The sequence below is a fragment of the Pseudochaenichthys georgianus genome, chromosome 17 (assembly GCF_902827115.2).
Source record: "Pseudochaenichthys georgianus chromosome 17, fPseGeo1.2, whole genome shotgun sequence".
Taxonomy (NCBI): domain Eukaryota; kingdom Metazoa; phylum Chordata; class Actinopteri; order Perciformes; family Channichthyidae; genus Pseudochaenichthys; species Pseudochaenichthys georgianus.
Genome location: NC_047519.1, coordinates 41,158,150 through 41,178,319, shown reverse-complemented (window position 1 = coordinate 41,178,319; position 20,170 = coordinate 41,158,150). Strand labels below are relative to the sequence as shown.

Sequence of the window (20,170 nt, the reverse complement as noted above, 5' to 3'; positions counted from 1 at the left end):
CAATTGCAGATCACCACTTTCATTGCATTTTGGATGATTTAGTCAACTTTGTAACACCCATGGTGTTCCCGGTAAAAAATTACCGCCATAAAGAAAAGGAATTAGTAACCATCCGGATCAGATAAAACACACACACACACACACACACACACACACACACACACACACACACACACACACACACACCACACACACACACACACACACACACACACACACACACACACACACACACACACACACACACACACACACACACACACACACACACACACACACACACACACTAAATGTGTTTCCCCCCTCTTATGTGCCCCTCCCCCCACATGGATCACACCTGGCACGCAGTACATGTTCAGTGTCTGTTCTTTGTATATTCACTGCAGTTCTTCATGTGTACCAGTAGTCTGATACAATATGTACAGTTTGAAAGGGTGTTAACTTAAATGTGGTGATGATTAATGTTTTTGTGTTAATGTAATAGCAGTTCAAACAGGACCGGTCAAATTTGACCGTGAACACCAAAGTAAGGGGGGGGAACGAAGACAACAGGAGGGTTAAGTCATTTTTTTAATTCAGGTCCTTTAATTGTAATTAATTATTTTAGAACCATAGTACTTGTACTTTCATTTAATTAAAGGATCTGAGTACTTCTTCCAACACTGGCAATAAGCTATGTGAATAAAACATTTACAAGGTTCTTGGAAAACTTTGTTCACACCCACTAAACATTGGATCCAGATTACAACATGACACTGGGTGCAGGGGAACCAGGTTTGAATAAGAGGATTACAAAATAGAACATAATAATGTGGATTAGTAAATAATGTTTTGCCTTTTCACTTGTCTTTGAGATAAAAAAATAAATCAATCAATGGATACATTCTGACAAAGTTTTCATGATAACTTAAAGGGGCCGAATTCTGCTCATTTTCAGGTTCATTTTAGTATTAGTAAGTACTCCTCTGCTGATGTTCAGGTTGTACAGTATATTAGTATGTAGTGTCTCTACTTTAAGAGTCCTCTCCTGCTGATGTTCAGGTGTACAGTATATTAGTAGTAGTGTCTCTACTTAAAGAGTCCTCTCCTGCTGATGTTCAGGTGTATATCAGTATGTAGTGTCTCTACTTTTAAAGAGTCCTCTCCTGCTGATGTTCAGGTGTATATCAGTATGTAGTGTCTCTACTTTAAAGAGTCCTCTCCTGCTGATGTTCAGGTGTAAATCAGTATGTAGTGTCTCTACTTTAAAGAGTCCTCTCCTGCTGATGACACGCAAATTCGTGAAGCGTTCCTCATTTTTAGATCATTGATAGACATGCACCCCTGCGTACATTTAGAGTGAAGGGACGAGACAATCCTTGGTTTTCTGCTGAACTGTCCAGTCTCCTTCATGAGAGAAACAAGGCCTGGGCAAAGGCTAGGAAATCAGGCTCAGAGGTAGAATGGCTGCATTTTAGGCAGCTAAGAAATAGCTTCACTTCACATTTCAAAAGCACTAAATCAAAGTACTATCTGTCAGTTTCTACAAAGAATCTGAATAATCCTGGACAATTTTGGAAAGCCATTAAATCGATATCCATCGGCGATATCCGTAATGAGCTACCTCCGTGCCTTACCACAGCATCTGGCTCTATATCGGAGAGGGCTACCATGCTCAATTGCTTTAATGAGCATTTTGTGTGCTGCGGTTCTCTGTTTGATTCTGTTTCTAACTCTGCTTCTGTGAACACTACAGTATGTGACTCTAAAAAACATGTGTTGGAAAACCCTTTTAGTTTTACTCCTTTTAGTGTTGATGTTGTTCGTGAAGCTTTAACCAAGCTAGATCCTAAGAAACCGGCTGGCCCGGACAACGTAGAACCTTTCTTTTTAAAGATAGCTGCAGATTTTATTGCTCCTCCTCTCACTTCTCTTTTTAACCTCTCCCTCAGCTCAAACACAATTCCAAAAGTATGGAAGTCAGCGTATGTCCTGCCTTTGCTAAAAGGAGGGGAGGCAACTATTTTTTATTTTGTGTATTGCGGTTCTCTGTTTGATTCTGTCACTAACTCTGCTTCTGCGGCCACCTTATTAAATAATTATAGGCCAATCTCGAAGTTGTCAGTTCTGGCGAAGGTGCTCGAACGCCTAGTGAGTGAACAGGTAAAGGAGTTTTTATGTAAAAATGACATCCTGTCTAAACATCAGTCAGGATTCAGAAAGAAACACAGCACCATCACTGCCACAATGAAAGTGGTGAATGACATTACCAGTATTTTAGATAATAAGCAGAGTTGTGCAGCTCTGTTTATTGACCTTTCCAAAGCGTTTGACACCGTTGATCATCTCATCTTAAAGCAGAGGCTACTCAGTATTGGCATATCCAGCCTTGCAGTGGGTGGTTTGTGAACTACCTCTCTGAAAGGTCCCAATGTGTTCATTTCGATGGACTGTCTTCTGAGTGGTTAAACATTGCTAATGGTGTTCCTCAAGGTTCTGTTTTAGGACCACTTTTATTCTCCATCTACATCAACAGTTTAGGTGAAAATGTGGATGAAGCTACTTTACATTTTTATGCGGATGATACCGTTATGTTCTGTGCAGGTCCCTCCATTCAGGAGGCTGGTGTTAAATTACAGGCTGTTTTTAACATTATTCAGACTCAGCTCGCTGAACTAAAGCTTCTTTTAAATGTTGAGAAAACCAAGGTAATGCTCTTTTCTAAAGCTAAAAAGACTCCAGAGCCTGTTTTAGATATTTTAACTTGAAGTGGTTACCTGTTACAAATACCTAGGTATCTGGCTTGATGATTGTCTCACTTTTAAACTTCAGGTCATTAACCTGCTAAAAAAGCTGAGGGTTAGGCTAGGGTTCTTTTTCAGAAACAAGTCCTGTTTCTCGCTTGAGGCCAGGAAAAGGCTAGTCACTGTGACCTTTTGACCTGTGCTGGACTATGGGGATCTGATGTATATGAATGCACCTGCCCATTGCCTGGTCAAGTTAGATGCTGCGTATCACAGCGCACTGAGATTTGTGACAAACTGTAAAGCATTAACCCATCACTGTACCCTGTATGCAAGGGCTGGTTTGCCTTCACTAACTGTACGGAGGCTCAGTCACTGGTACATTTTCATATACAAAGCCATGTTAGGGAAACTTCCATCTTCCATCTGCTCCCTGATCACACAGAGAATTGTAAGTGGCTACTGCCTGATATCGCATGCTGTGGTTTTATTAAATGTGCCAACTGCTAGGACTGTCTGAGGGAAGCAGCTTTTAGATGCAGCTCCTCTGTCTTGGAATAGTCTGCACATTAAATGGAAACTGAACAATCTGGTGCCACTAAATGTTTTTAAAGCTCGGTTGGATGCTACTCAATCGGAAGCTGTTGGTACCTGTTTATGTGGATAGTTATGTAAATGATGCTGAATGATGTCCTTTTGTTGTTCTGTTGATGCTTTTATGTTTCATGTGGAACTACTTGAGCAGGTCTCCCTTGGAAAAGAGATCAATGATCTCAATGGGATTCATCTGTATAAATAAAGGTTTGAAATGAAGTGATGTTCAGGTGTATATCAGTATGTAGTGTCTCTACTGGGACATGTCTCCATGCTTTAATGTTCTGTTGTGATTGGTCAACCGCTTAGAGATGTCCCGCCCCTTAGCCTATCACGTACAATGTGTTGGAGCGCTAGCCAATAGCAGTGCAGTGATGAATACAGGAATGATGAGAAACACAGTGCTGTACAGCTCCATGCTGCTGTCGCCAGCTAAAGCTCTTTATTTGTTTTTAAAAGACATTTAGGAGACATTGTGACACATGAGGAAAAACCGTTGAAGCATCTTCTTATTTTTTTTATACACGTAAATATCTCTTAAGGCACAAGATAAATTAAGAAGACGGGGAACAACAAAACCGCCTTTCAGAGAAGCTCTCGCATCCAAAAGAGAAAACAGTTTGATCCTTTCAAAATAAAACAGGAACAAGGAAGAGAAATGGGTGACAGCTGCAAAATACACGTAATAAAACATTAAAATACATAACAGTGCGTTCATACATGTGTGTAAAATACTTTCTTGATGGCAAGAGAGTGTATTTGAAAAAAAAGCGATATTATTTACCGTTTTAAATACTAACATTTATGTTGTAGTTTGATATAAATCCCTTTTGAGCAAGTGCTGTGAAATCAATGCAGTTTTTAAACATGATATGCTTGGTAACAAATATATGTACACCAAATAAAAGAATAAGTAAATGTGAATTTCAACAATTTCAAGACCTATTAACGACACGTATTATTGACACGTTAAGACTCATGTTGATTCATAAACAACATGTGGAAAACTTGATTATAGCGGAACTTGTGACGATATAAACCCTGACTGAAATGGCGACAAACTAAAGAAAAAAGCATATTTTTTAGAGCTTATTTCTAATTTTAGGAGCTGTCAATTAATTCAAATGTTCTCAATTTTAAAAGCCGTTATTTGTGGATTTATTTGTAATTTTTTGATATTTCTCAGAAGATTTTGTCGTCATCTTACTCCAATTTTCTTTATTTTTAAAGCCATTATTTTCAGTAAATAAAGCTTATTTTCGCATATTTTTGACAATGTTACAAAAAGGTGACATTCTTTTGTGTTGCAGATAATTTCTTTTAGTTTGGGTACCAATGTGCATTTTTTAAATGTCACTATTTTTTAAACTTCCATCTTCCATCTGCTCCCTGATCACACAGAGAATTGTAAGTGGCTACTGCCTGAGATCGAATGCTGTGGTTTTATTAAATGTACCAACTGCTAGGACTGTCTTAGGGAGGACAGCTTTTAGATGCGCAGCTCCTCTGTCTTGGAATAGTCTGCACATTAAATGGAAACTGAACAATCTGGTGCCACTAAATGATTTTAAAGCTCGGTTGGATGCTAGTCAATCGGAAGCTGTTGGTACCTGTTTATGTGGATAATTATGTAAATGATGCTGGATGATGTCCTTTTGTTGTTCTGTTTATGTTTTTATGTTTCATGTGGAACTACTTGAGCAGGTCTCCCTTGAAAAAGAGATCAATGATCTCAATGGGATTTATCTGTATAAATAAAGGTTTGAAATGAAATGATGTTCAGGTGTATATCAGTATGTCGTGTCTCTACTGGGACATGTCTCCATGCTTTAATGTTCTGTTGTGATTGGTCAACGATTAGAGATGTCCCGCCCCTTAGCCTATCACGTACAATGTGTTGGAGCGCTAGCCAATAGCAGTGCAGTGATGAATACAGGAATGATGAGAAACACAGTGCTGTACAGCTCCATGCTGCTATAGCCAGCTAAAGCTCTTTATTTGTTTTTAAAAGACATTTAGGAGACATTGTGACACATGAGGAAAAACCGTTGAAGCATCTTCTTATTTTTTTTATACACGTAAATATCTCTTAAGGCACAAGATAAATTAAGAAGACGGGGAACAACAAAACCGCCTTTCAGAGAAGCTCTCGCATCCAAAAGAGAAAAGAGTTTGATCCTTTCAAAATAAAACAGGAAAAGGAAGAGAAATGGGTGACAGCTGCAAAATACACGTAATAAAACATTAAAATACATAACAGTGCGTTCATACATGTGTGTAAAATACTTTCTTGATGGCAAGAGAGTGTATTTGAAAAAAAAGCGATATTTACTGTTTTAAATACTAACATTTATGTTGTAGTTTGATATAAATCCCTTTTGAGCAAGTGCTGTGAAATCAATGCAGTTTTTAAACATGATATGCATGGTAACAAATATATGTACACCAAATAAAAGAATAAGTAAATGTGAATTTCAACAATTTCAAGACCTATTAACGACACGTATTATTGACACGTTAAGACTCATGTTGATTCATAAACAACATGTGGAAAACTTGATTATAGAGGAACTTGTGACGATATAAACCCTGACTGAAATGGCGACAAACTAAAGAAAAAAGCATATTTTTTAGAGCTTATTTCTAATTTTAGGAGCTGTCAATTAATTCAAATGTTCTCAATTTTAAAAGCCGTTATTTGTGGATTTATTTGTAATTTTTTGATATTTCTCAGAAGATTTTGTCGTCATCTTACTCCAATTTTCTTTATTTTTAAAGCCATTATTTTCAGTAAATAAAGCTTATTTTCGCATATTTTTGACAATGTTACAAAAAGGTGACATTCTTTTGTGTTGCAGATAATTTCTTTTAGTTTGGGTACCAATGTGCATTTTTTAAATGTCACTATTTGTACTTTTTTGTGTATTTAAAAGCTTTTTAAAATAAAAAAAAGCAATCGGAAGTGTTTTTATTAACGTGAAAAGTGGTGCAAACATATATTTGCACTAGGAATATTTTTGGTGTAAATTTAAAGTGTAAACTGTTAATGTGTACATTTTGTTAATGTCATTTTCCCCCAATTGTATCAGTTTTTAAAGCCACTTTCATTAGATTTCTTCTGTAATTTAAACATCACGAACACTGTCTTTATTCACTGGTTTATTCCTGTATTTTCAAGATTTTCAAATAAACACAAAACTGGATATCTTTTATTGTGAAAAACCGACAGGAAGTGATGTTTTCTTTAGGATAGCTACACATTAATCGGGGACAATACTATAAATGTGTATAAAATGTGTTTTTATACATCGTGGCTTTAGATAAATTAAGAAAATATGGGTGATAATTGCAATACTAATATTTGGGGAAATACAGACAAATCTGTCTTTTTTCAACTTCTAACTTTCATATTTAACAGACAATCTTCTCATAAAGGAAGGGAACACTACTCCATAAATATGTTATTTCTATAATTGCAATACATGACTCTTTAATTTGGCATTTTTTAAATTATAAATACTCTTAATTTGAGATAAGAACTCCTCTACTGATGAACCCAGATAGATAAAAAAAACACAACATATTCAGCTTTAAAAACAATAACAATGGCCTTATTCTAGAATAACAACAGGTGTATTACCGGATACAAGAACTGTGGATTTAACACACCTTTTGTGTACTCGGTGGCAATTCTAGAGTCTCTGTGGGGGCCCTAGTCAAAAATGCACTGGTGGCCCCTCAAACAAGCCATCAGTGGCGCCCCAACACCCAGAGCGGAGCAAGGCAACGAAACTTAAAATAAGAAGCAGCATTTTACGGCGCGCTATGCATGGGGCCGCCTCGAGGGGGTTTCCCGACATGTCGTTGCAGTAAATGAAAGGGTGTTTAATGTTGTGGACCTTCTTAATCTACCTTCTTTGGGGGCCCCCTTCTGGTCCGGGGCCCCAAGCAGTTGCCTGCCTTGCCTGTTCGCAAGCGGTGCCCCTGTGTTCACTTATACTTATCTTTAAGATGTTTTAAACACATGTTATCAAAGTGGAATAAAACCAGAGGAAAGCAAACGAGGGAAGATAATTAAAAAAAATGACTTCTCGTCTCTTTGGTGGCGTCTAGAATGTTTTTCATTCATAAAAACGAATGAATCAAAGAAAACGACAAACAATCATTTGTCCTGAATCTCTCTCAACCACGACGCCCTCTTTAGTCCAGCATCATCGTTTATATATTTACAAACTTTTACATATTTTACCGCAAAAAAATAGATTGTCTTCCTCTACAACTGATATATATATAATCTCCTATAACTATGGAATATATTTTCCACAGCAGTACATGGTAGTATTGGTGATATATTGAATATTCTACATGTGGAATACTCCCTTTAAAGCCTGGCTCTTCTTAAAGGGGAGGTCTGCCTTGCGACTGTTGTGATTAAATGGATCAAAGCTGCTTCTTCTTTACTTTGTACACTTAAAAATAATAGATGTACTGTATCATTGTGGTGATGATGGTGACGATGATGATGGTGGTTGTTGCGCTCTATAGTTGCTGAGGTTTCGTCAGACCATCTTCACTCAGCTCATACCTGCAGGAGGAGAAAGAGAGACTTTTATTCTGAAAATCTGACAGCTCCACGCTTTTATTTTGAAAATCGGACAGATACATGCTTTTATTTTGAAAATCTGACAGCTCCACGCTTTTATTTTGAAAATCGGACAGATACATGCTTTTATTTTGAAAATCTGACAGATCCATGCTTTTATTTTTGAAAATCTGACAGATACATGCTTTTATTTTGGAAATCTGACAGATACATGCTTTTATTTTGGAAATCTGGCAAGATAGATGCTTTTATTTAGAAAAATACAATTTTGAAAATCTGACAGATACATGCTTTTATTTAGAAAATCTGACAGCGTCATGATTTTATTTTATCGGGCTCTGATGTCAGAATAAAAAAAATTGGGTTTTCTGACAGATGATCCATTTTAAAATATCTTCAAATATGTGTTCGTCTCTCATTTAGTGGGAATAAAAGCATGTATCTGTAAGATACAGCATTCCCACTAAATGTTATTCGACGCACGCAATTCTTTATTATTCCGCCGGGTTATTTTGCGCCTCTTCTTCTCCCACATCGCAGAAACTCCGTTCGAACATCAAAACGTTCAGCTCGGTCGGGAATCGATGGCTATTACTTTTCTCATTCATAACTTTCATAATTCCAGAGATACATCTCATAATTCATCAAATTTTTAACATAGAAGTCAATGGAGAAACTCTTCAGACTTGAACAATCTTCATGCAACTTCAACTGCTCCTTCATACTTTCACTCAGAAACCTCATTCCAACTTTAAAATGTTACACATCTTTCTGATATTATTCATGTCAAACAACTTTTAAATCTGATTCATACTTTTAGAAATATTAAACATTGTTCAGACCTTGGTAAAGAGGCCTTCTTCAGATTTTAGAGTGAGTGTTGTCACAGCTAGAGTGGAGGACAGATTTAATTTTGCCTTCATATTTTCTTTTGAACCTGCCATAATTCCCAAACCCTACATTCCTGAGACATAATTATTCATGAGAAACGTAGGAAAACTACGGAGCCCTGGAGGGTTCATAGAGAGAAAAATAAATAAAACGTGGCCACGCTTTAGTAACTCGTGCGCACGCTTTAGTAACTCGTGCGCACGCTTTAGTAACTCGTGCGCACGAGTTACTAAAGCGTGCGCACGAGTTAATGGTGTCAATTACACCTGAATATCAGCAGGAGAGGACTCTTTAAAGTAGAGACACTACATACTGATACACACCTGAATATCAGCAGGAGAGGACTCTTTAAAGTAGAGACACTACATACTGATACACACCTGAATATCAGCAGGAGAGGACTCTTTAAAGTAGAGACACTACATACTGATATACACCTGAACATCAGCAGGAGAGGACTCTTTAAAGTAGAGGCACTACATACTGATATACACCTGAATATCAGCAGGAGAGGACTCTTTAAAGTAGAGACACTACATACTGATATACACCTGAATATCAGCAGGAGAGGACTCTTTAAAGTAGAGACACTACATACTGATATACACCTGAACATCAGCAGGAGAGGACTCTTTAAAGTAGAGACACTACATGCTGATATACACCTGAACATCAGCAGGAGAGGACTCTTTAAAGTAGAGACACTACACATTCATTTATAATTATTTTCTTGATCCTAAAAATAAATAAAAAATGCAAATATCTTGTTTCAAATAAAAAAACAGAGATTTTTTCCTGTTAGCTCTTTTATTAACAAGAAAAACCCCAACATTTTATTTTTTTACAGACACGTAAATGTGGCACTCATCTCACGTCTTGAAAACAGAAACACCATTTATTACAAACTCAACCTGCTGGCTTTTCTTTTAATGTGTGTTATTTCCTTCTTCAAAATGTCCTTTATGCATTCAACACATTGAGACAAAAAACATTAACAACAAAAACAAAAGACATTTCTAATAAAATATCTTCAATGAAAGAAGCTCTGGCGCTTTCTCTGCCTCGTGCTTTACAAGAGAAACAACAACATACAAATACATCAATATCGATATTCAACAAATATTTAGAGCAAAGTTGACATTTACTCACGAGAAGACGTTAAAGCACATCCCATACTGTTTGATTGACAGCTGATCTCTGTGAAGACATGAACACTCAGCTCTCAGCAACAATGATGGACGCAATGAGTTTAAGAAGCACAAGAGTTCCTCAAATGTCTTCAGCCTATTTCAGTTTACAGAACTCAGCTGTGTCTCTTTTATCACAAAGCCCAAACTCCAGCATGCAGCGGCCGAGTGAACGTGGTCTGGACCCTGTGGAGGAGAGTCATGGTGTCAGAGACGACGCTGTAGAAGGACAGAACACCTGCTCTGTGATCCAGGTACACGCCTACTCTGGAGGACCAAGGACCTGAGACGGTAGTTTCGATATTGTTGTAACAAAATGAATATCCGTTTTGTTTACAATCTAACGCCCAGGATTTGTCATTGAATCCAAATCTACACCCGTCCCCTTCTCTGATGATATTCTTGTATGAGACTGCTACACAAACTCTCCCCCCTCCTCGCTCCACCTCCCAGTAACACCGTCCAGTCAGACTCTCTCTGCTCAGGACCTGCGGCCATTCAGTGAACCTGTCTGGGTGACTGGAATAACACTGTTGTCCCACGAGTGTTGCTTTTCTGCCCCCCTCCGATAATACCAGCCAATCATATGCTGTGTTTGGATCCAGAGTGACTTCCTGTGAGTATCTTACGAACCCAGCTCTGGTGGTGGGCTCTGCTGCTGGCCGTAAAACATCCACTTCAGTCGATGAGACGTTTGTCCATTCCTCTCTCAGGACGTCCTGTAGTTTGTCTCTGACTGCTGACAGGGCCGCCGTCACGTCCTCAAAGTAGTCCAGAGGACGGATGTTGATGCTGGAGGAGTGTGTAGCTTCACTGAGGGGGGCTGGCAGTGAGGAGGAGGGGTAGCTGAGCAGAAACGGGTTGTGGTCCTCTGTGTGAGACAGCAGCTCCAGCTCAGCGTCTCTCCTCTTCAGCTCAGAGATCTCCTGCTCCTGCTTCTCCTGGAGCTCTCTGACTCCACTCACTTCTCTCTCCTGCTGGGATCTGAGCTGCCGCTTCACATCAGAGCTTCTCTTCTGCACGAGACGGATCAGCTCAGTGACCGTCTCCTCACTGTCCTCCACCTGCTTTATCAGCAGAGCCATTGACGGCCTGCACCTCCTGCTGAAGCCGCTTCACCTCCTTCTCTCTGTCCTGGATCCTCTGCTGGATGTTTAGTCGACTCCCCTCCAGCTCTCTCTGCCTCCTCTCTGCTGCAGCCGACACCGTGTCGTGGCCTTTGTGTTCTTCCACAGAGCAGAGACAACAGATACTCTGCTGATCAGTGCGGCAGAACAGCTTCATCACCTCGCCGTGACGAGAGCAGATGTTCTCCTGGAGGTTCTTGGAGGGCTCCACCAGCTTGTGTTTCTTAAAAGTAGCTGCGTCATAATGAGGCTGGAGGTGTTTCTCACAGTAAGAGGCCAAACACTGCAGACAGGACTTACAGGCTTTCCGTTTCCTCCCAGTGCAGATATCACAGGCCACGTATTCAGCTCCAGCATAGCAGAGATCTGCAGGAGCCGCTTGGAGTCCAGTCTTCTTCAGCTCCTCCTCTAAATCTGCTAGCATGATGTTCTTCAGCAGGACAGGCCTCGGTGAGAAGCTATTTCTACACTGAGGGCAGCTGTAGACTTCCTTCTCATCCTCTCCATCCCAGTGGGTTTTAATACAGTCCATGCAGTAGTTGTGTCCACAGGAAGTAGTCACCGGATCCTTCAGTAGATCGAGACAGATCGAACAAGAGAAGGTTTCCCGGTCCAGCTGAACTCCTTTCTGCGCCATCTCACCGCTCAGTGATAGCGAGTGTCTGAGTTTCACCTCCTGAGGGCTGAAACGAGTGTGAGTGTGATCTGAATAGCATGTGTGTGTGCAGTGCATCACTCGTTACACCCATCCTCCAGCTGCAGCTCTACGGGGGAGGGGACCAGGAAGTATGACGCAGTTCATACGGGGGAGCGTTGTTAAAGAGACAGTGCGAGTGAGAGTTCAGTGTCAGGCTGACCCAACTGTGAAAACACAAGGTGCTTTGAAGGCTGACTTAATGAGCGATTTATTTTCTAAATATATACCGTTGTATCTTATCTTTCCAGTCAGGCTGTTTTGATATAAGCAGAGTTGGAAAGTACATTTACTCAAGTATTGTAGCTCGGTAATTTATCGACATATTTATACTTTCAGTATTTCCATTTAATGCTACTTTATACTTACAGTCCACTACATTTCAGAAGCAGATATGTACTATTTTTCCTCCTGTACATTTAATTTACTTTGTGCATAAACACATGACATGATGATAGGGTATCAGGAAATACTTTACCACTAATCCACACAGTATGCAAATGTTGTCCAACTTGACCAAAGACTAAATGTTTTGACATGTATAAACAACTGGATAATATAATAACTATCGTGTCTGTATTTGTATATATGTACTGTAGTATATATAATGTTATGCAACTGTCTGTATGTGTTTTATAATTTGTATATTTATGTTTTAGGACACCCTTGAGAATGAGATGCTACATCGCAACGGGCTATCCTTCGAAAAATAAATAAATGATAATAAAATACTTTGAAAAGATCCATTCTGCATATCGAGTGATATACCTGATGGTACTTTTGTACTACCATTATGCAGAATGAGTATTTTTACTTAAACTATCAGGGTATTTTGATGCTAATACTTTGTACTTTCCCTTAACCCTCCTGTTGTGTTCGGGTGAAATCCGACCGATTTATCAATCAATCAATCAATGTTTATTTATATAGCCCAATATCACAAATGTTACATTTGTCTCAGTGGTCTTCACAGTGTGTATAGAATATCAGTATGACAATACGACACCCTCTGTCCTTAGACCCTCTGTCCTTAGACCCTCTGTCCTCAGACCCTCTGTCCTCAGACCCTCACATCGTACAAGGAAACACTTCCAGAGAAAACCCAGTTTAAAGGGAACATGGGAGAAACCTCAGAGAGAGCCACAGAGGAGGGATCCCTCTTCCAGGACGGACAGACCTGCAATAGATGCCGTGTGTAAATTGAAAGATAATATATTTGCAACATAGGTAGTCCAAATGTTTGGGAATGCATGTGTGTATAATAGGAAGATGAATCCACGAGGATATCCATCCAGGACCGATGATCCAGGACCACAGCCACGACTCAAGATCCAGGGCTCACGCTCCAGGACACAGGACCGCAGGATCATCCATGACTCCGGATCCCAGCGTATATAGACACCAAAAAGAAAGACATTTGGGGAAGCTGGGTTAATGGGAACATGAGAGTACACAGGTACAGACAGAGAGAAGGAAGAAGTAAGATGTCCCCCGACAAACTAAGCCTATATCAGCAAAACTAGGGACTGAATCTAATCAGCCCTAACTATAAGCTTTATCAAAAAGGAAGGTCTTAAGCGCACTCTTAAAAACGGATAGGGTGTCTGCCGCCCGAACACAAACTGGAAGCTGATTCCACAAATGTGGAGCTTGATAAGAAAAGGCTCTGGCTCCCACTGTACTTTTAGAGACTCTAGGAACAACCAGCAACCCTGCATTCTTGGAACGCAATGCCCTAGTAGGACAGTAGGGTATAATGAGTTATTTAAGGTAAGATGGCGCCTGCCCATTAAGGGCTTTGTAGGCGAGAAGAAGAATTTTAAATTCTATCCTGTGTTCTATAGGGAGCCAGTGTAAGGCAGCCAGAACAGGAGTAATGTGGTCCCTTTTCCTAACTCTGGTTAGTACACGAGCCGCAGCATTTTGAATCAGCTGAAGCGACTTGATTGACTTCTTGGTACTCCCTGATAATAAAGAGTTACAATAATCCAGCCTAGAAGTAACAAATGCATGGACTAGTTTCTCTGCATCGTTTTGAGGCAAGATATGCCTGATTTTTGCAATGTTACGTAGATGGAAGTAGGCGGTCCTTGAAATTGATTTTATGTGGGCGTTAAAGGATAAATCCTGATCAAATATAACACCAAGATTCCTTATAGTCTCACTGGAGGCCAAATTAATGCCATCCATAGTTAGTATATCTTTAGATAATTTGTTTCGTAGATTCTTCGGGCCAAGTACAATAACTTCAGTTTTGGTTGTGTTTAACATCAAAAAGTTTAAGGTCATCCACGTGTTTAAGTCCTTAAGGCAGTCTTGAATTGTATTTAGATGATTAATTTCATCAGGTTTGATTGATAAATATAGTTGAGTATCATCCGCATAACAATGAAAGTTTACAGAATGATTCCTTATAATATTGCCTAACGGAAGCATATATAATGTGAACAAAATAGGTCCGAGCACTGAGCCCTGTGGCACTCCATGGCTAACTTTGGTTTGCTCGAAAGATTCATCGTTAACACGTACAAACTGAGAGCGTTCAGATAGATAGGACCTAAACCAGCCTAAAGCAGTTCCCTGTATGCCAACTAAGTGCTCTAGTCTTTGCAATAGGATGTCATGGTCGATAGTATCAAATGCAGCACTGAGATCGAGCAAAACAAGAATAGAGACAAGTCCCTTGTCTGAGGCTATTAGAATGTCATTTGTGACTTTAACCAGAGCTGTCTCTGTGCTATGATGTGTTCTAAAGCCAGACTGAAAATCTTCAAATAAATCATTGTTTTTTAAGTAATCACACAACTGTTTTGCGACCGCTTTCTCAAGAATTTTTGAGAGGAACGGAATATTAGAAATAGGTCTATAGTTGGCTAAAACCTCTGGATCGAGGTTGTGCTTTTTAAGAAGCGGTTTTATCACTGCTACTTTGAATGATTGTGGAACATAGCCTGATAATAAAGACATATTCATAATATTTAATAAAGAAGTGCTAATTAATGGAAAAACTTCCTTCAACAGCTTAGTTGGAATTGGGTCTAACATGCACGTTGATGGTTTAGAAGAGAGAATCATTGAATTTAATTGTTCAAGGTTTATGGCTGAAAAGCATTCTAGTTTACTATCCAGTGTAATATTAGAACTTACGTTTCCGGGAGCTGTTGATAACTGGTCAAAGGCAAGAGGTCATTAATTTTGTTTCTAAGAGTAACAATTTTATCGTTAAAAAAGCACATAAAATCATTGCTACTGAGTGCTATGGGAATAGAAGGCTCAATGGAGCTGTGGCTCTCTGTCAGCCTGGCTACAGTGCTGAAAAGAAATCTTGCATTATTCTTATTCTCATCTATCAATGAAGAGTAGTAGGCTGCTCTCGCTTTACGCAGTGCTTTCTTATATTCATTGAGAGTAATATGCCAAATTAAACGAGATTCTTCAAGTTTAGTGGAACGCCATATCCTTTCAAGTTGTCCTTTCAATTTACTACTTTCATCAATCATAACTTTTTTGTTTTACATTCGATTGCATTAAGGCTTTATGATATCCTTCACAGAAAACATTTGAACATATACAATTGCAGATCACCACTTTCATTGCATTTTGGATGATTTAGTCAACTTTGTAACACCCATGGTGTTCCCGGTAAAAAATTACCGCCATAAAGAAAAGGAATTAGTAACCATCCGGATCAGATAAAACACACACACACACACACACACACACACACACACACACACACACACACACACACACACACACACACACACACACACACACACACACACACACACACACACACACACACACACACACACACACACACACACACACACACACACACACACTAAATGTGTTTCCCCCCTCTTATGTGCCCCTCCCCCCACATGGATCACACCTGGCACGCAGTACATGTTCAGTGTCTGTTCTTTGTATATTCACTGCAGTTCTTCATGTATACCAGTAGTCTGATACAATATGTACAGTTTGAAAGGGTGTTAACTTAAATGTGGTGATGATTAATGTTTTTGTGTTAATGTAATAGCAGTTCAAACAGGACCGGTCACATTTGACCGTGAACACCAAAGTAAGGGGGGGGAACGAAGACAACAGGAGGGTTAAGTCATTTTTTAAATTCAGGTCCTTTAATTGTAATTAATTATTTTAGAACCATAGTACTTGTACTTTCATTTAATTAAAGGATCTGAGTACTTCTTCCAACACTGGCAATAAGCTATGTGAATAAAACATTTACAAGGTTCTTGGAAAACTTTGTTCACACCCACTAAACATTGGATCCAGATTACAAACATGACACTGGGTGCAGGGGAACCAGGTTGAATAATTTGGATTAGTAAATAATGTTTTGCCTTTTCACTTATCTTTGAGATAAAAAAAAATAAAAAATCAATGGATAAATCCTGACAAAGTTTTCATGATAACTTAAAGGAATTCTGCTCATTTTCAGGTTCATTCTAGTATTTAGTAAGTACTCCTCTGCTGATGTTCAGGTGTATATCAGTATGTAGTCTATCTACTTTAAAGAGTCCTCTCCTGCTGATGTTCAGGTGTATATCAGTATGTAGTGTCTCTACTTTAAAGAGTCCTCTCCTGCTGATGTTCAGGTGTATATCAGTTTGTAGTGTCTCTACTTTAAAGAGTCCTCTCCTGCTGATGTTCAGGTGTATATCAGTTTGTAGTGTCTCTACTTTAAAGAGTCCTCTCCTGCTGATGTTCAGGTGTATATCAGTGTCTCTACTTTAAAGAGTCCTCTCCTGCTGATGTTCAGGTGTATATCAGTATGTAGTGTCTCTACTTTAAAGAGTCCTCTCCTGCTGGTGTTCAGGTGTATATCAGTATGTAGTGTCTCTACTTTAAAGAGTCCTCTCCTGCTGATGTTCAGGTGTATATCAGTATGTAGTGTCTTTACTTTAAAGAGTCCTCTCCTGCTGATGTTCAGGTGTATATCAGTATGTAGTGTCTCTACTTTAAAGAGTCCTCTCCTGCTGATGTTCAGGTGTATATCAGTATGTAGTGTCTCTACTTTAAAGAGTCCTCTCCTGCTGATGACACGCAAATTCGTGAAGCGTTCCTCATTTTTAGATCATTGATAGACATGCACCCCTGTGTAAATTTAGAGTAAAGGGACGAGACAATCCTTGGTTTTCTGCTGAGCTGTCTAGTCTCCTTCATGAGAGAAACAAGGCCTGGGCAAAGGCTAGGAAATCAGACTCAGAGGGAGAAGGCCTGCATTTTAGGCACTTCACATGTCAAAAGCACTAAATCAAAGTACTATCTGTCAGTTTCCACAAAGAATCTGAATAATCCTGGAACATTTTGGAAAGCCATTACATCGATATCCACCGGCGATATCCGTAATGAGCTACCTCCGTGCCTCACCACAGCATCTGGCTCTATATCGGACAGGGCCACTATGCTCAATTGCTTTAATGAGCATTTTGTGTCCTGTGGTTCTCTGTTTGATTCTGTCACTAACTCTGCTTCTGTGAACGCTACAGTCTGTGACTCTGAAAAACATGTGTTGGAAAACCCTTAGCTGCAGATTTTATTGCTCTTCCTCTCACTACTCTTTTTAACCTCTCGCTCAGCACTAACACAATTCCAAAATTGTGGAAGTCAGCGTATGTCCTGCCTTTACTAAAAGGAGGGGAGGCCACCTTATTAAATAATTATAGGCCAATCTCTAAATTGTCAGTTCTGGCTAAGGTTCTTGAACGCCTAGTGAGTGAACAGGTAAAGGTGTTTTTATGTAAAAATGACATCCTGTCTAAACATCAGTCAGGATTCAGAAAGAAACACAGCACCATCACTGCCACGATGAAAGTGGTAAATGATGTGGCGAGTATTTTAGATAATAAGCAGAGTTGTGCAGCTCTGTTTATTGACCTTTCCAAAGCGTTTGACACCGTTGATCATCTCATCTTAAAGCAGAGGCTACTCAGTATTGGCATATCCAGCCTTGCAGTGGGTGGTTTGTGAACTACCTCTCTGAAAGGTCCCAATGTGTTCATTTCGATGGACTGTCTTCTGAGTGGTTAAACATTGCTAATGGTGTTCCACAAGGTTCTGTTTTAGGTCCACTTTTATTCTCCATCTACATTAACAGTTTAGGTGAAAATGTGGATGAAGCTACTTTACATTTTTATGCGGATGATACCGTGATGTACTGTGCAGGTACCGTGATGTACTGTCCCTCCATTCAGGAGGCTGGTGTTAAATTACAGGCTGTTTTTAACATTATTCAGACTCAGCTCTCTGAACTAAAGCTTCTTTTAAATGTGGATAAAACCAAGGTAATGCTATTTTCAAAAGCTAAAAAGACTCCAGTGACTGCTTTAGATATTGTAACTACGCAAGGAATAACACTTGAAGTGGTTACCTGTTATAAATACCTTGGTATCTGGCTTGATGATTGTCTCACTTTTAAACTTCAGGTCATTAACCTGCTTAAAAAGCTGAGGGTTAGGCTAGGGTTCTTCTACAGGAACAAGTCCTGCTTCTCGCTTGAGACCAGGAAGAGGCTCTGTGACCTTTTGACCTGTGCTGGACTATGGGGATCTGGTCTATATGAATGCACCTGCCTATTGCCTGGTCAAGTTAGATGCTGCGTATCACAGCGCTCTGAGATTTGTGACAAACTGTAAAGCATTAACCCATCACTGTACCCTGTATGCAAGGGCTGGTTTGCTTTCACTAACTGTACGGAGGCTCAGTCACTGGTACATTTTTATATACAAAGCCATGTTAGGGAAACTTCCATCTTATATCTGCTCCCTGATCACACAGAGAATTGTAAGTGGCTACTGCCTGAGATCGAATGCTGTGGTTTTATTAAATGTGCCAACTGCTAGGACTGTCTTAGGGAGGACAGCTTTTAGATGCGCAGCTCCTCTGTCTTGGAATAGTCTGCACATTAAATGGAAACTGAACAATCTCGTGCCACTAAATGTTTTTAAAGCTCGGTTGGATGCTAGTCAATCGGAAGCTATTGGTACCTGTTCATGTGGATAATTATGTAAATGATGCTGTATGATGTCCCTTTGTTGTTCTATTTATGTTTTTATTAGTGCTGTCAAAATTATCGCGTTAACGGCGGTAATTATTTTTTTGAATTAATTGCGTTAAAATATTTAACGCATTTAACGCATGTGCAGAATGGCCCGCCCCATACATGCCACCAGTGGCAGCGCCAGGTAGGCTGGGGTAGGCTACACCCATACCAAGAAATGGCTTAGCCCCACCATGAAAAATGATGTTAAAGTAAGCAAAATAAAGTCTGCCAACTCGCGCGGAGTAAATTGCACAGACAGCCGTTAGTAAGACTGATTTCAGTAGCCACGGTTTTGAAAACTTTTGTCACGTAGGCCTAGTGATCGTCTTCTTCTCAATAGAACATCTTTGATAACGGCGTGGTGTTGTTGCAGGAAGTCCCGACGGAGAATACTTTTGCTGGAGTACAGGGCAGAGCCATATAATAGTAATAATATGGCTCTGGTACAGGGGTGCACATAACTGGTACGCAGGTTATGTGCGTAATCTGAAATGCGTACCGTCACTTGTGTCACAAAGCGCATTTGCGTACCGACGTACTTGTGAAGCTTTTCCAGAAGGCGGTTAGATCACCGGACGACAGAGTCGGTCTCCGTGTGCACAGACAGGGCTGCTGTTAACGTCGGTCTGTATAACGGAACTGTGCCAAAACTACGCCAACCGGCTGCGGAGGGAGACTTCTCTTCCCCCCCCCCCCCTTCACTGGAGAACTGCACTTAAACAGCTGATCACAACGTTCACACTCTGTGGGCACGAAGTACTCCACTAGCCCCCCCCCCCTCTGTCGACTTTCCTGAAGTACTCCCCCGTTGATAGAAGTCAACACGTAATGAATTAAGACCCCACGGTTTGATGATTGATAGGTGTGTGGGCTGTCTTTCATTTTGACACACAGAACAATGTTATAATAAACATACATAGGCCTACTGTATGTTAAATGGATATATCCGCCTTCTTTCATTTATCTTTCCATTCCCACAACAATATACATAAATAAATGGCATATTTTGGACATAGTTCGAATGGTGATTAATCATGATTAATTAATTTTTAAGCTGTGATTAATCTGATTAAAATTTTAATCGTTTGACAGCCCTAGTTTTTATGTTTCATGTGGAACTACTTGAGCAGGTCTCCCTTGGAAAAGAGATCAATGATCTCAATGGGATTCATCTGTACAAATAAAGGTTTGAAATGAAATGATGTTCAGGTGTATATCAGTGTGTCGTGTCTCTACTGGGACATGTCTCCATGCTTTAATGTTCTGTTGTGATTGGTCAACT

At 39.7% G+C, this 20,170-nt stretch overlaps 1 pseudogene; it reads right to left on the bottom strand.

Annotated features, from left to right (window-relative positions):
* Positions 1-9,717: 9,717 nt before the first annotated feature.
* On the bottom strand, positions 9,718-11,993 carry LOC117462330 (tripartite motif-containing protein 16-like; annotated as a pseudogene).
* Positions 11,994-20,170: the final 8,177 nt, after the last annotated feature.